Source organism: Rosa chinensis, chromosome 7 (assembly GCF_002994745.2).
Source record: "Rosa chinensis cultivar Old Blush chromosome 7, RchiOBHm-V2, whole genome shotgun sequence".
In the NCBI taxonomy this organism is placed as follows: Eukaryota; Viridiplantae; Streptophyta; class Magnoliopsida; order Rosales; family Rosaceae; genus Rosa; species Rosa chinensis.
The window spans coordinates 48,063,927-48,079,465 of record NC_037094.1 but is presented as its reverse complement, the minus strand read 5'-3'; the positions used below and the strand labels follow the sequence as shown (position 1 = coordinate 48,079,465).

Here is a 15,539-nt window from a genome sequence, read left to right as displayed (position 1 = left end):
TTTTTTTATTTATTTTTTATTTTTTAAGGGAAAAAGTTTGCAGATTTATAAGAAGCCAGATGACAACAGTCGGTATGAAAAATTTCACAAGAAGATATAAGGTACCCCTTTCTTTGAATTTACAAGGTACCCTTATTAAAAGCAAATGAGAACTACTGAGAAAGAAAATGTGGATTTATTATAATCCAAATGGCAACAGATATAAGGTACCCTGCTTCAAATATATGAAAGAAACAACAACAGTGAATATGAAAATATCTAATGATTACATTCTACAGCTTGAATAACCAAGATAAGGTGACTAAGTTTTCTCAACTAGTAACTGGAATCATTTAGCTGGACGAATCTTGTCCCATTCCCTAACTTCAAATTCAGAAGAGACCCAACTGACGTTGTAGTTTCAGACTCCCTCATGGCGCTAGAATTAATTACTTCAATGAATGGGATTCTCTTTCTTAAAACCTGCACTCTGGTGAATCACGCTTTTGTGAATTATCTTGACACTAATCACTTTTGGTGACCCAAGTCGCCATTCTCAGCATAAGGCACAACTAGGCTCTTAGTATGTCATTCTCTACTCTTGTAATACCAGAGTTTGTAGCCCTTGATGTCATCAGATGACGCCAGACATTTTGAGCAATATAATCACAACAGATGGTGTTTAATTCTGCAAAAAGAGACGTGCAGGCAGCTCGAAGTGAACCCTCTGAAAAGGAAGGAATAGACAGAAGCACAAGCAATTATTCAGGTTTCCCATGCAAGATGATTAAAGGGCAAGTGGAAGGATAAGAGACAAAATGGCACAGTTTCCTACCTCTGCTTGGATCTGCATTGGCCAACCATTCATCAGCTATCTCAATTACAAGAGCAAAATTTCAGCACATCACCAGCAATAGATAGTCTGCTGACTATCCCAGGTACCATCATTCCAGAATCTCCATTCACTGATTCCACTTCTATCTCAAGATTAGTTTTGGCTTCCTTCACAGTTTCATAGTTCTTTGAACCATGAAGTCCCATCCAGAGAAGCCTGTTACTTGAGCATATCCTATCCCAACGCACACCAACACGTCGAACATCTTTTGCTATTAGTGCTTCTTCCAAACGCTGCCACTATTGATAAAATCACATTAGTCACCAGCCAAGTCTAGAAACTTACTAGCAAAACACAGATTAACATGCTATGGTTGCTTGTTAGTTTGGGTAATGTATGGTAGTAACTATATTCTTTGCCAAGGTACCTCCTTACAGAGGGGAAATAAATGGTTTTTTTTATTTTTATGAAGTAACTATAAATTGACAAAGCCATCATTTTATATAGACAACAAAAATGTGCAGTGTAACTTGAAGAAAAAAAATTATTAAATCACAAAAGACAAAAAAAAAAAAATCACTCAAAACTGGAAGTGATTTACATGATGCCGCAGTAAAGCACAATTCAGTCTTCACACCTACGTACTTCCATAGGCGGACAAAACCAATATGTCAGGCTGGGGAAAGGAGAAATAACAACCCAGTAATTAGAAAGGGAAAGAAATAACAATGCTTGTAAACTTGTAAGAACTCACCGTACTTTTATAACAAGAGAGATGAGAGGGGCAATGCAGTTTAATGGTGAGGCTTTTATCCTTCTTTCTACCCTTTAATGCCTAAAATATTTAAGTGCATATAAACTAAAATTCCAATGGTTTAAATTGGTGCATGCTTAATTCTTTTTCTAATTCCAACACAATGTAAACACTCCTACGTATCATGGATTGCCACATTCCTAATTGGTTTACTCAACAACCTATCAGCAGTACTTCCATCTACAATAATTTAAGTCAAAGAAAATCTAAATATTGAAATAAATGCAGTCTATGAACATTTATCGGGTCCCACTTCACAGCAGTAGAGTTCTATGCGTCTATCTGAAAAGTCCAACCTGAACCTCTCCTTCCTCAGGAACTCCAAAGCAAGAAAGCAAGACATTCAATAGGTAGGCTTTTTAGGGTTGTCGGATCTACATAAAAGACAGACCATAAGATTTGAGAAGTTTCAAAACTAATTTTGTTGATTCTCAAAATCTTAAATTGCTGCATTTGGATTAAAAAGTATTTAGTATCACAGAACTATACCCAAAACAGAATAACAAGATCGATAGAATGTAATTGGCTCATCTACTGTCGTCTTTGTAATATTTTGAATAAATAGAAGAAGAAAAAAAATGAAGCTAGATGACCTACAATAGCAGAACAGAGGGTGCATTTGATTCTAAGGAGAAGCATAATTATATGCTATTACATGAAAAATGAGAGGGCTTCCTATCTGTGACAGACTGAATTGAAACTATAACTAATGCAACATATGTGATTCAAAACCTTATATCATGCACTACTAGAATAATGTCATTAGACATCGCCACTATTAAATCGGTCAGGATTGCACCTGATGTTAAAAAACGTGTTAACATCAGTTTGTGAAAAAACCGATTTCTATTGTTATTATGGACATCAGTCACCAAAGTAACCGATGTGAAAAGTTTCGTTCGAAAAATTTAAAAAAACGCGGAGGGACTAAGTTGAAATTTTCAAATATGCGGGGGGACCAAAATATTCATTTCCCTGACACTTAGAATTTTTTCACTTTGTCTAAAACTTACAAACCCTAATTACTAACTCTCACATTGACTCTAGCGCGCGCCTCCTTCTTCGCGTCGACCTCGTTCTCCAACCTGACCCGCCTCGAGCTCGTTCTCAGACCTGAGCGGCCTCGAGCTCGTTCTCCGACCACCACCAGCGTAGGTCCTCTCTCTCTTCTCCCCACCACCAATACTGATTTTCTATATGGTGTTTCATTGTCTTTTTCTTGTGAAGAGAGAGTGAGATGGGAGCGGAGAAAGCAGAGGCATCGTTGGATTCGTTGATTGCCGGGTTCAACAGTCAGATCTCAGAGCTTCAAGAGCTCGTTATTGCTCGAAATAGTAAGACCCGACCTGATTACCCAATCTTAAATTTATGAACTTTTGATACGGCTCTTATCATCTCACATATTCTTCCTATTAGTGTTCAAGCTCAGATATATGGGTTAATTTCATTTCTGGTGGCTGGAGAAAACTGAAAAAGAAATTAGGGATCATATCTCGATTTGTTTCAAGCTTTTCAGAATGAGTCTACGGATTATATATGGTGGCAGGTAAATGGGTCTAGACTTTGTTTATAGCATGATTTTGATGTTTTGGCAGGGATTTGGGTATTTGTTTCTGGTGGCTGCAGAATATTTGGTTCAGGGCGATGGGCTACGGTAATACCACTCTAGATCTGGTTTTTCTTTTGGTATGAGTGTGGAGTGTTAACTTGTTTAAACTTTATTTTGCTGAAATTGAGATTATTGGAATAATTGACTTGAATGGAAATTCTCATTGACCTATTGAATATCCCCTATGGGTTGTTTCTGGTTTTTCAATTTTGTTTGCTTGAAAAAATCTCTCTTGAATGTCTGGGATAGTTTCTGATCAACAAATCTCTCTTGTTTGGCCTTTTTCTTGCAGGACATCTTTTTGTAGAAGTACTTCTTTTTGCAGTCATTGTTTTTCTATTCTCCCAGAAAAGTTACAAGCCCCCTAAGAAGCCTTTAACAGAGAAGGTTTGTGTGAAAGTTTTATGCCAGTACTTTTTTCTTGTGGAACAATACACTCTGCTTGCGCACCTCCTTTAATCCATTGAACCGCTTTTTATATTCATAACTTAACAAAACAAGGAGTCAGAAGTGTTGAGGCATTGTTGTAAATTGTAATTTGATTATACTTCCTCATGGGATTTGAAAGAAAAGATCTATGTGACCAATTTAGTTGTCAACTTTTGTCTCAATGAATAAAGTTTTTAGTTATGCTACTATTTGCATATCACCACATATGAACTTGCTAAATGTCTAGTTTGATTATATGTTATTTTTTTTGGAAGAATAAATAATTGGTTATTGCAATTTTCTTCAGTGTTATATCTTGGAGTTAAAATGATGTTGTCTATGGGTAAATATAGAACAGTATTCCTTGTTCTAAGGGATTTTGCTAATGAGTATAATTTATTCAGTGCTGCAGGGCCACATACAATAGTCAATGGCAAAGAAGTAGTGAACTTTGCTTCAGCAAATTATCTTGGATTGATAGGACATGAGAAGTTGCTTGTAAGAGATAACTTTTCATATTACTGATATAATTTTCCTATATGAATGAGAGCATGAATAGCGTATTTATAGCAATGTATAATCTCAGGAGTCATGTACATCTGCATTGGAGAAGGAGTCATTTCTGTTTAGACATGAATTGATATATAAAGTGGTTTTTGTTTCCTCTTTTTTAGGGATGAAGGAGTCCATTGGGGAATACAAAATGGTCTTCATCTTTCTAGAAGCACAATTGTGTATTTCAAGCATAATGACATGGAATCATTAAGGAATACTCTGGAGGAAATCACTCTGAAGAATAAGCGGGCTAAGAAACTCCGGCGCTATATTGTGGTTGAAGCTGTGTTCCAGGTATCTATGTCTATGCATTACAATATATCCTTTGCAATTTCTTGGGGCATGTTCTGAGTTCTTTGAAAACACAACTAAACATCATCCAATTTCATTATAGAGGTTGCTAATACTATGCAAAATAAATGTGAGACTTCCATTCCTACATGAATTTCTGCTAAAGAGCCATTGTCAGCAAGAGGACAATTGTACTTAAAAAGCAAGAGCTTGCTTTGTCACTGGAAAGTCAACAAGATGACCTTTCATCCTTTCATAGTTGCCATGTTAGCAAACTGCCTCCATTTTTAATGAGAATTGAATAACTTGTTGATTAGTAATTGTAGGTGAATTGACTTGTTCTGTTGTCATGTACTCTGTTCCCGCTTTCTAATGCTAAGTATTTACCTATGTTATAGTTGTTTTATTACTTTAACTAATGTTGAAATTTTAGTAAAACAGAATGAAAGCCCCTCTTTAGCTCTTTCTATACTGTCAGATTATAACATACAATTGCTCCTCCTTCCCCTATTTTCTTCGAATTAGTTAAAGAAATTGCTTGACTGGTTTTCTTTATCCTAAAATTTGCAGAATTCTGGCCAAATAGCCCTCTTGGGCGAAATTGTTAAATTGAAGGAGAAATATAGGTTTCGTGTTTTATTAGATGAGAGCAACTCATTTGGTGTCCTTGGAAAAGCTGGACGAGGTCTCACTGAATTTTGCAGGGTTTTGGTATTTTTCAAACACCCTTAAAAAAGAAAAAAAGATCAGAATATATTGATTCATAGTTAGTTTGTGATTTTCCAGTGGTGTGATATCTGTAGGTTGAAAAGATAGATATAATTACTGCTGCAATGGGACACACCTTAGCCGCAGAAGGAGGATTCTGCACTGGAAGTGCTAGAGTTACTGATCACCAGGTATGGTCATTATATTCAGTGAAACTGATATGATTAGTGATGTGTGTATCAATAGAATGGAATTCTAACAAGAATTTTTTTGTTATGTTTGTTTTGTCATGAATTGATCATTGATCATTGATTTTTGAATCTTGCAGTTGTGTAGATACTTTTCACGAAGAGAAGAGCAAACGTGAAAGAAGAAAAGAAAACAAAGCTTTGACTAAGGAATTGTTGGTTGTGGCATATTCATCCCTTGTAGCCAAAATGGAGGAGATTATATATAGGTTGGTCATGCTGGAATTTTCAGCCAAACAAAAGTATTCTCTTGCTTCTAATTCAACTTACAATGTGGAAGAGGCTGGTGATCTGTAAGGCATAAATGGAGGAATGTATAGATTTGATAATGGAAGAATTAGAGAGAGTTTGTAGGAGTTAGTGAAAAAATTTGTGAACCAGCTTTTATGATATGTAAAACGATAGCATATTCGGCAAACATTATAAGATTGTGATTACTACTCTTATCGCCTAAACCCGCAGCATCGCGCGGACGTACTTTCTAGTATGATGTCTAGATATAAAGTTGAAATCAGTTTTAACCATAAAAACTGATGTCTAGTAATACAGATACATCAGTTCCAAAATGAAAATCGATGTTACTGAAATATACAGACATCGATTTTTTGTCGAAAACGATATGTTACTGAGTACCAGACATCAGTTCCAAAATGGAAATCGATGTTACTAAAATATACAGACATCGATTTTTTGTTGAAAACGATATGTTACTGAGTACCAGACATCAGTTCTAAAATGGGAACCGATGTCTGTAACAATATCAGTTATCGGTTCTTAAATCAATAACGATATTAAAACGCAAACTTGTGTTGTGTAATCTATATTTCTTTAAGCATTAAATACAATAAAATGTGGAACCGATGTCTACACGAATACTAGACATCGGCTAAAAACCGATGTCTGCATTTTCTGGATCTTTCTCATTACCCACAAAGACATCGGTCGGGTTTTTGTTTCTCATCAGTTTTTGGCCGATGTCTGGGGCCATAATTCTAGTAGTGATGCAATGAATCAGATCATCAGGACTCCCAGTAAAGTTGGACAAACATATCATAGGAGCATATATAGGAACTTCATAATTCATATATAAGATAAGAAAATACCATTAGCAAGAATATATCTTCTCGGTTGCAAAAGAGCATAGTTTAAGCACATCACCAACAATAGACTGCTGACTATCCCACGGTACCACCTACCATCGTTCCATAATTCCATTCATAATCCACTTCTGTCTCGAGTTTAATCTTTGGAAGTCGAAGCATATCATGTCTTCAAATTTTCGACCATGTTGGAATATAAATAGCGGTGATATCACAATAAATTACGTTCAGGCTTATTATTTTCTCTGCAAGTAGAAATCCCAATTGGAAATTCTAAGAGAATTCATCCTAGTTTTGGAAATCCTAATTGTTTTGATTTAAACTATTGGTCTATAGTTCTTGCTACTCATAGTTTAAGCACATCACCAACAATAGACTGCTGACTATCCCACGGTCCCACCTACCATCGTTCCATAATTCCATTCATAATCCACTTCTGTCTCGAGTTTAATCTTTGGAAGTCGAAGCATATCATGTCTTCAAATTTTCGACCATGTTGGAATATAAATAGCGGTGATATCACAATAAATTACGTTTAGGCTTATTATTCTCTAGGCAAGTAGAAATCCTACTTGGAAATTCTAAGAGAATTCATCCTAGTTTTGGAAATCCTAATTGTTTTGATGTAAACTATTAGTCTATAGTTCTTGCTACCCATAGTTTAAGCACATCACCAACAATAGACTGCTGACTATCCCACGGTCCCACCTACCATCGTTCCATAATTCCATTCATAAGCTACTTCTGTCTCGAGTTTAATCTTTGGAAGTTGAAGCATATCATGTCTTCAAATTTTCGACCATGTTGGAATATAAATAGCGGTGATATCACAATAAATTATGTTCAGACTTATTATTCTCTCTGCAAGTAGAAATCCTACTTGGAAATTCTAAGAGAATTCATCCTAGTTAGGGATGGCAATGGGGAGGGTAGGGTAAGGGGATTAAATTACCATCCCCATACCCGACTTCATTCCCCATCCCCTTACCCGCCCCAATCCCCGTTAACAATATTACTAATTTATTATATAAAAATTCATTCAAATAATTATCTATTGTAAACTATGAAGTTAAAATCAAACGTCAACATAAAATAAATTTTTTTATTTCAATCAAATAAAAACAAATATAAGTCTCGCTTAAAAATAAAAAAAATAAAAGTTTGCATTCGACAAAAAAATTCCACAATCAACTGCTTAGTGTAACCTAACAATAGACTGCTAACTATCCCACGGTCCCACCTACCATAATTCCATTCATAATCCACTTCTGTCTTGAGTTTAATCTTTGGAAGTCGAAGCATATCATGTCTTCAAATTTTCGACCATGTTGGAATATAAATAGCGGTGATATCACAATAAATTACATTCAGGCTTATTATTCTCTCTACAAGTTGAAATCCTACTTGGAAATTCTAAGAGAATTCATCCTAGTTTTGGAAATCCTAATTGTTTTGATTTAAACTATTGGTCTATAGTTCTTGCTACTCATAATTTAAGCACATCACCAACAATAGACTGCTGACTATCCCACGGTCCCACCTATCATCGTTCCATAATTCCATTCATAATCCACTTCTGTCTCGAGTTTAATCTTTGGATGTCGAAGCATATCATGTCTTCAAATTTTCGACCATGTTGGAATATAAATAGCGGTGATATCACAATAAATTACATCCAGGCTTATTATTCTCTCTACAAGTTGAAATCCTACTTGGAAATTCTAAGAGAATTCATCCTAGTTTTGGAAATCCTAATTGTTTTGATTTAAACTATTGGTCTATAGTTCTTGCTACTCATAATTTAAGCACATCACCAACAATAGACTGCTGACTATCCCACGGTCCCACCTATCATCGTTCCATAATTCCATTCATAATCCACTTCTGTCTCGAGTTTAATCTTTGGAAGTCGAAGCATATCATGTCTTCAAATTTTCGACCATGTTGGAATATAAATAGCGGTGATATCACAATAAATTACGTTCAGGCTTATTATTCTCTCTGCAGGTAGAAATCCTACTTGGAAATTCTAAGAGAATTCATCCTAGTTTTGGAAATCCTAATTGTTTTGATTTAAACTATTGGTCTATAGTTCTTGCTACCTATAGTTCTTGCTACTCATAGTTTAAGCATATCACTAACAATAGATTGCTGACTATCCCACGGTCCCACCTACCATCGTTCTATAATTCCATTCATAATCCACTTTTGTCTCGAGTTTAATCTTTGGAAGTCGAAGCATATCATGTCTTTAAATTTTCGACCATGTTGGAATATAAATAGCGGTGATATCACAATAAATTACGTTTAGGCTTATTATTCTCTCGGCAAGTAGAAATCCTACTTGGAAATTCTAAGAGAATTCATCCTAGTTTTGGAAATCCTAATTTTTTTGATTTAAACTATTGGTCTATAGTTCTTGCTATTCATGGGAATACAAAGCTTAAACCTAATTGTTTACAGTGAAAAAGTCATTGGGTAGGTCAATAAGCTGGCAGCCCACCTTCACCTACCATTTTCTTCTTACAACTTTTAGCATAAACTTAAAAGTGTTTGTGGAATTAGGTTTGCCCATTAGTTTAACCACTACAACATAGCGCTACTCAAAATCAAGCTTATTATGAACTTTCTTAGAGAATTGATGACAGGACCCGCCCCTGGATTTCACCTTCAAATCCGAAGTGGCCATGCGGGGTCTACATTAGAAGAAATTCTTCCAAAAATTTGGCAGAACTTCCCCTAAAATGGACTACCCAAAACCTGAAGAAATGAAATTTACACTTCTAAATTACTCATCCTTATTCTCCTGGAGCCACCCTGCTCCCCAAATCACAACATCTTCCAATTCACATTAGGGCATCTCCAACAATAGAGTCAAAAGCCAAAATGACTAAGGGGCTTTTTTTTCACCATCTCCAACCCAAATCAAAAGGGTGTCAAAATGGCTTTTGAGCCATACCTTGAGTCAAAATGACTAAGGAATGAAGGTAGAAAGCCAAAATGGATTAGGGGAAGAAGGCTGGGCCCCACCTTCCACTATTCAAAATGAGCGGTTCTGATTCACTCCTCATGAATTCAATTAAAAATGGAAGGCCAAGATTAATTGATACCAAAAATTAAAAAATAAATATATAATTACTTAATTTCTAATCTGACAGTCAGAAAAATGCGATGAATTAAATTCAACGGCTAATAATAGAGTAATGTAGTTTTAAACAAGAAAAACTTGAAAAAATAAAATAAAAATTTCTAAAAAAATTTTAAACGACGATATATTATATAAGATTATTATGTATGATATATAAATTCATATTGTAGTTAAATAATTATCTAAAATAATTAAAATCATGAAATGGCTATGACTTTTGACTAAAGGGGGTTGGAGATGCAAAATATGAATGAATAGTAATGACACTAGGGGTGTCAAATTTTCCAAATGACTTTGGCTTTTGACTAAAGAGTTGGAGATGCCCTTACACAAATCTCAACTTAATAACATTAATCCCACAGGTAATCAGAGCAATTCTAATAAAAATGGTACACAAGGAAAACCTAATTCAAAGGAAACCGTGGAAGCCATGCTGTTGACTATGCCTCAACTCCATGTACGCCCGATCTCAACTAATTTTGCCTGCAAACTGGGCATTTGAAACCGAAGGGCCCAAGGGAAAAGTATTGAAAAACACGTTAGTGTGAGTGGAGAAAAATAAATAAATAAGATGCTTTAAATGAAGCAAACTTAAATACTTTTCCCACTTATTTAAATTTATAAAATTTCGATGCATGCAACGTTTATAAAACTTTATTTCTTAAAATCAGGAGACTGGAAACTGTAAATCAAACCTGCTGTGTATCGTATCATCGGACTAGACCCCGCTAGCCCAAAAATAATATAAAAGTAGGGGAAGAAGATAGCCATACGAATGAGCCTCCCAGGCTCGGGTGATAGCCTCCCAGGCTAAAGTACTCCCATATACTCCCGTTATATACCCACACGCCACAAAGTGTAGCGATTAGGATACTGGGCTTTAGCATCACTATCACGACAGTAAGCAGCGCCACAAAGGCGGATGGGCTTCGGTGATCCCATCACCTCGCCACAAAGGCGGACATATCAATGCTAGCATGATAAATAATTACCCAAAGTATGGCAAAAGAAATCCGAAAACCAAGTAAATCCATAAAGCTTCCCCAACTTCTCACAGTAAGCCGAAAGTATCATCAACGTGTCCCACACGTCAAAAGTATCTCATCTCGAAAATCTTTCAGAAATCCAAAGTCGGCAATTAAAAATCTATTTAATCCCGGAAATTTTCTAGGAAAACGAATCACTGGAAACCATATAATAATCATATTCTCCAAATTGAGCATAATAAACTTTGATTTGAAAGTCCAAATAATATGGTAATAAATATTCAAATCTAATTATTATTCTTGATAAATTAAAACAATAATTTAAATCACTAAATCAATTTCGCAAATCATAATCAAGGTAAAACAATATCAATTCATATTCTCAAAAATAAATCATAAATCCAACTCCGAGCATAATAAGTTCATATCCAAAACTCATGAAAAAAAAATCAATGTCAACCTATAATCCAAGACAAAATATCATGCTCAATAAATAAAATGATAATTAAATAAATCAATAATTTCAAAATAAATGCATGCATCATTATTAAAAACAAAAGTCCACTCACAGTACTATTTAGACGTTCACGCGTACGAGTTCCTTCGTCGAGCAATAACTCGATACGTCGCCCTGTACACAAATATATTCCGTGAATAACTATTCTAATTAAATACAATTCTCAAAATCGAATCCTCATAAATCATCTCTCCAATTCTTCTCGGATTCAACCCACATTCTACCACTAATACCAATTCGTTATCTTAAAGGTTCCAAGTCAGAACCGAGAGATATCGGACGGTCGGATTCTCGTAAATCGATAATCGAAATCCTAAATTTCCATAAATTCATAATCGAAAACTTCTCCAATTCCAACCAAATTCACATATTCAACCTCTACAAAAATTATAGGATTTAACTAGCTAAAAAAATAGAATTTAAATTACTGTTTAAACACCACCACTGTTCACGCACCGCACTGTTCACGCGTGACACTGTTCATGTGGCGGCCATCTCCTCCTCCGGCCACCAAATTTCAACCACATAATCATATCAACATTCTAAGCATTTTTCATAACTGTGACAAAGTGAGAAAATACCTTGAAGTGCTCCAATTTTTCCGATGAACACAAATCCGGAAATCTCCAAACCCACCAATTTGGAAATCCTTCAAATTCACCTTCCAAATGTGGAAATTTCAGCTAGAAGTCTTGAGGGAAGATGATCAGTGACTCGAGGTGCTCCTAATAGAACAATTTCACAGCCGGAGATAGCCGAAAACTGGAGAATTTCGCCGGAGAAGCAAATTGCTATAGTAATAATGATCACTGATACCATCATATAGAGGAGGAAGAGACGGTCCAAGGACAACTGGAATCACGTCAATCGGACGCCGGACGGTGAAGAAATCTGAAAAAGAAAAAGGGAGAGCGACGCGGGGGAAGAGGGAGATGAGAGCGAGAGGGTCCGGGTAAGTTCTGAAATGGGAACTTACCTCGGTAAGTATCCTTATATATAGAGAGTTACCATGAACAGTGAATTCACCTTTTCACTTATAACTTTCACATACAAACTCCGATTTTTACGTACCACATATGCACGCGCTTGGTTTAACGTCCTCTACAACTTTCATGAAGGAAATTTTCTCAAATTTTGACCCGAACAAAAAGTCAACTTTTAGGGCCACTAAAAGTACCGAAACGATAGTAAAAGTGAAAATAGTTGTCGTTTACCGTCCATATGACTAGTAAACGGGTAAATTAAGATATAGGACGTTACAATTGAAACATTCTAGCCATGTTTACCTTGAGAGTAAGTGCAGTCTATCATCAGTGAATTCAAAGTTCTCCATCATAGTTTGCCTGTAGTGATCTACCAGATTTTTGAGAGTGCTAGCATATGTCACTTGAAGTTTTAGGCTAGAAGGAGTATGAACAGAGGAATCCAGATCTTCCATTCAAAGTGCCTCCAGATAGTTTGTATCGGCATCATATCACTATCTTTGCCGCTTCCTTATGGAAGGGTGGAGAAAACAAACGTTGGGATCCCCACTAGAGAGGTCAAACAACCAGAAAGAGTCAGAAAAGAGTGAAGTCGACAGGGGCCAATAGTAAAGGTTAGGTAACGACTAAAATTCTAAAAATTTGGGGAAGGCGCGTTCAAGCAAAAACAAGTCTAAAAAAAAAGATTATTGTTTTAGGAAAACTGAAATTAGGAGAGAATAAGTTATGTTTTTCATTGATAATAAAGGTCTTTTTATATAGAGGATTACAAGCATAAAATCTGAGTCTTACAAGAAAATTGAATCGTACAATGAATAGGATATCTCCGAGAATATCTGTAAGACTAACCCTATTACAACTTGGACAAGTAACTAGAGTTTGGGCTAGACACATAATTCAGATATACTTGAACACTTTCCCTTGTGTCGCCCAAACATGGTGCTCCTCTCGTTGCCTCATCAAAAACCTTGCTGAGTAACAAAAGCCCAGTGGGACAAAAATTACCTCAGTCGAAGGAGAAAAATAGTACAACACACCCTTCATGTTTTGAGACCATACATGTAGACATCTCCCCCTGATGTCTGCATCTCCCCCTGATGACTACAGTCATGGGAGTTCAGATAACTTCCGCAAACGATGCTACCAACATATTTCTCGAAAGTGGAATTTTAGGCAATGACTTAGTGAACAAGTCTGCTGCACTGTCCTCAGATCGAACCTAGTTCAATTTGATCTTGAGGAGAGTCTGTTGTTGCTGATGATGCTTGATGTTGTCGCCTTTGATGTAGCCTTGCTTTATTTGTTCAAAGAAAGCAACATTATCCTCATAAGTGCTCGTAGGCACATCTATGGTAGACTTCAAACCACAATTGCTTCGAACATACGTAATTATGGATCCAATCCATATACATTCACAAACCACTTTGTGAAGAGCAATAACCTCTGCATGATTCGAAGATGTAGTGACAATAGTCTGTTCTATAGACCTCCAAGATATTGCGGTCTCACCCATGGTGAACACATAACCAGCTTGGGAATGACCTTTGTGTGAGTCAGAGAGGTACCCAAGATCAGCAAAACCTTCCAAAACACTAAGGTCGTTATGGGATGGGGATAGAGGACATAGGCTAATGTTGGCGGCGTTCCTGGTATTTGATGGGTCCGAATCCATCATCTCTCTGTGGGGATAGAACAAGCTCATATTAATCGTGCATCTCAAGTATCGAAAGATATATTTTACACCAGTCTAATGGAGTCATGTTGGCGCAAAACTATATCTAGCTAACAAGTTCACTACAAATTAGATGTCCGGTCTTGTGCATTGAGCTAAGTACAATAATGCGCCTATTGTACTTAAGTAAAACACTTCTGCCTCTAGCACATCTTCGTCATCATCCTTCGGACTAAGAGAATCCTTTTTAGGATCAAGACTATGGAAGATCATAGGCATGCTTGAAGGCTTGACCTTGACAAAATGCCTAAGCATCCATCAACATGATGCTCAAGTTCAAAACTGAGGCAAAATCGTGTTCTCCTAAGATTCTTCATCTCAAACTCGGATTTCAAGTGTTTAGCGGTTTTCCTTAACTCTTTAAGGACTTCCAATGAAGATCATGTTACCAACATGAACAGTGATAGAATCCGAAACTTGTCATAAAAACGCGCGGGCATATTCCTTCCCAATCAAGTAGTCACTTTAGTAAGCGTTTCAACCTCATTGCAAAGGTGTTCCGTGGTCTAGAGCCACTTGAATTGGGTAACTGAAGTCCACCAGGAATCTTCATGTATATTTCGTATCTAGATCTCCATAAAGATACGTAGTAACCACATCGGTAAGCTGCATGTTCAGCTACCAAACTGACAAGGTAGTGGAGTGCAATGACATCCATTACGGGACAATATGTCTCCTCGTAGTCGATTCTAAGGCGTTTTGCGGGAAGCCTTGCATCATAAGGCGAGATTATCATATCTTTTTCTCATCATGCTTTCTAACGAAGACCCATTAGTCAATAGGTTTTATGTTAGGAGGTGTTGGCATCACTGGCTCGAAAAACCTTTCTCTTCATTAGAGAATCCAACTTAACCTAGATTGCATCTTTCCATTTAGGCCAATTCTCTCTACGTTGGCATTCATTCATCAATGGAGCGTGGTTCGATATCATCGGACTCAACAAACTCATGCGCAATGAAATACGCGACTACATCATCAATCATGATGGAGTTTTTATCCCATGTCTCATGTACGCTAGTGTAATTTTCAGAGAGCTCTATACTTTCAGGAATAGGTTTTGACGTTGAGGCGTCCCCTAACGATAACCATAATCCGGAAGATTCTCATGTGACGGATTTTGAGTGTCGATGATCAAAGAATTGGGTTGTGCCAGAGTATATATCCTTCGAACCCACAGCCTCCCACGCATCCTAGCTGGGGCCATGGCCTGTAACGCCAGAGTGTCACTCTCTATGGCGTTGGTGCCATGCCTACCTCCGTGTAGGGTGGCGCTACGCGCGTCCTCTTGTAGAGACGTCCATCTTTGCAGGCATGTTTGCAGCAGATTTTTGTGGTCTCGTCACTATAGTGAGGATCAAGATGAGACATAGTGGGGACAGACCACGACAATTCCTGTCATCACTGTCTCATCAAAGTGACAATTCACAAGATATGCGGTAAAGAGATCGCCTGTCAAGGGTTCCAAATAGCGAATAATATTTGGAGATTCGTATCCAACATAAATACCTAATCATCTCTGAGGGCCCATATATGTGCGTTGTATTAAGTGGCGGACGATTGTTGGAGTCTCATATCTAACGTACTTGCCCATTCGTCTATGAGGAC

At 36.8% G+C, this 15,539-nt stretch overlaps 2 long non-coding RNA genes across 2 annotated transcripts; one reads left to right on the top strand and one right to left on the bottom strand.

The window, feature by feature from the left end:
* Positions 1-153: 153 nt before the first annotated feature.
* LOC121050356 lies at positions 154-6,633 on the bottom strand. The gene is made up of 4 exons (XR_005802754.1): positions 6,572-6,633; positions 1,925-2,002; positions 815-1,113; positions 154-667 (listed from the first exon to the last, which is right to left on the bottom strand). It is a non-coding gene; the product is annotated as an uncharacterized LOC121050356 (long non-coding RNA).
* LOC112178050 lies at positions 3,100-4,185 on the top strand. Its single transcript, XR_005802755.1, has 3 exons — positions 3,100-3,282; positions 3,530-3,624; positions 4,071-4,185. It is a non-coding gene; the product is annotated as an uncharacterized LOC112178050 (long non-coding RNA).
* Positions 6,634-15,539: the final 8,906 nt, after the last annotated feature.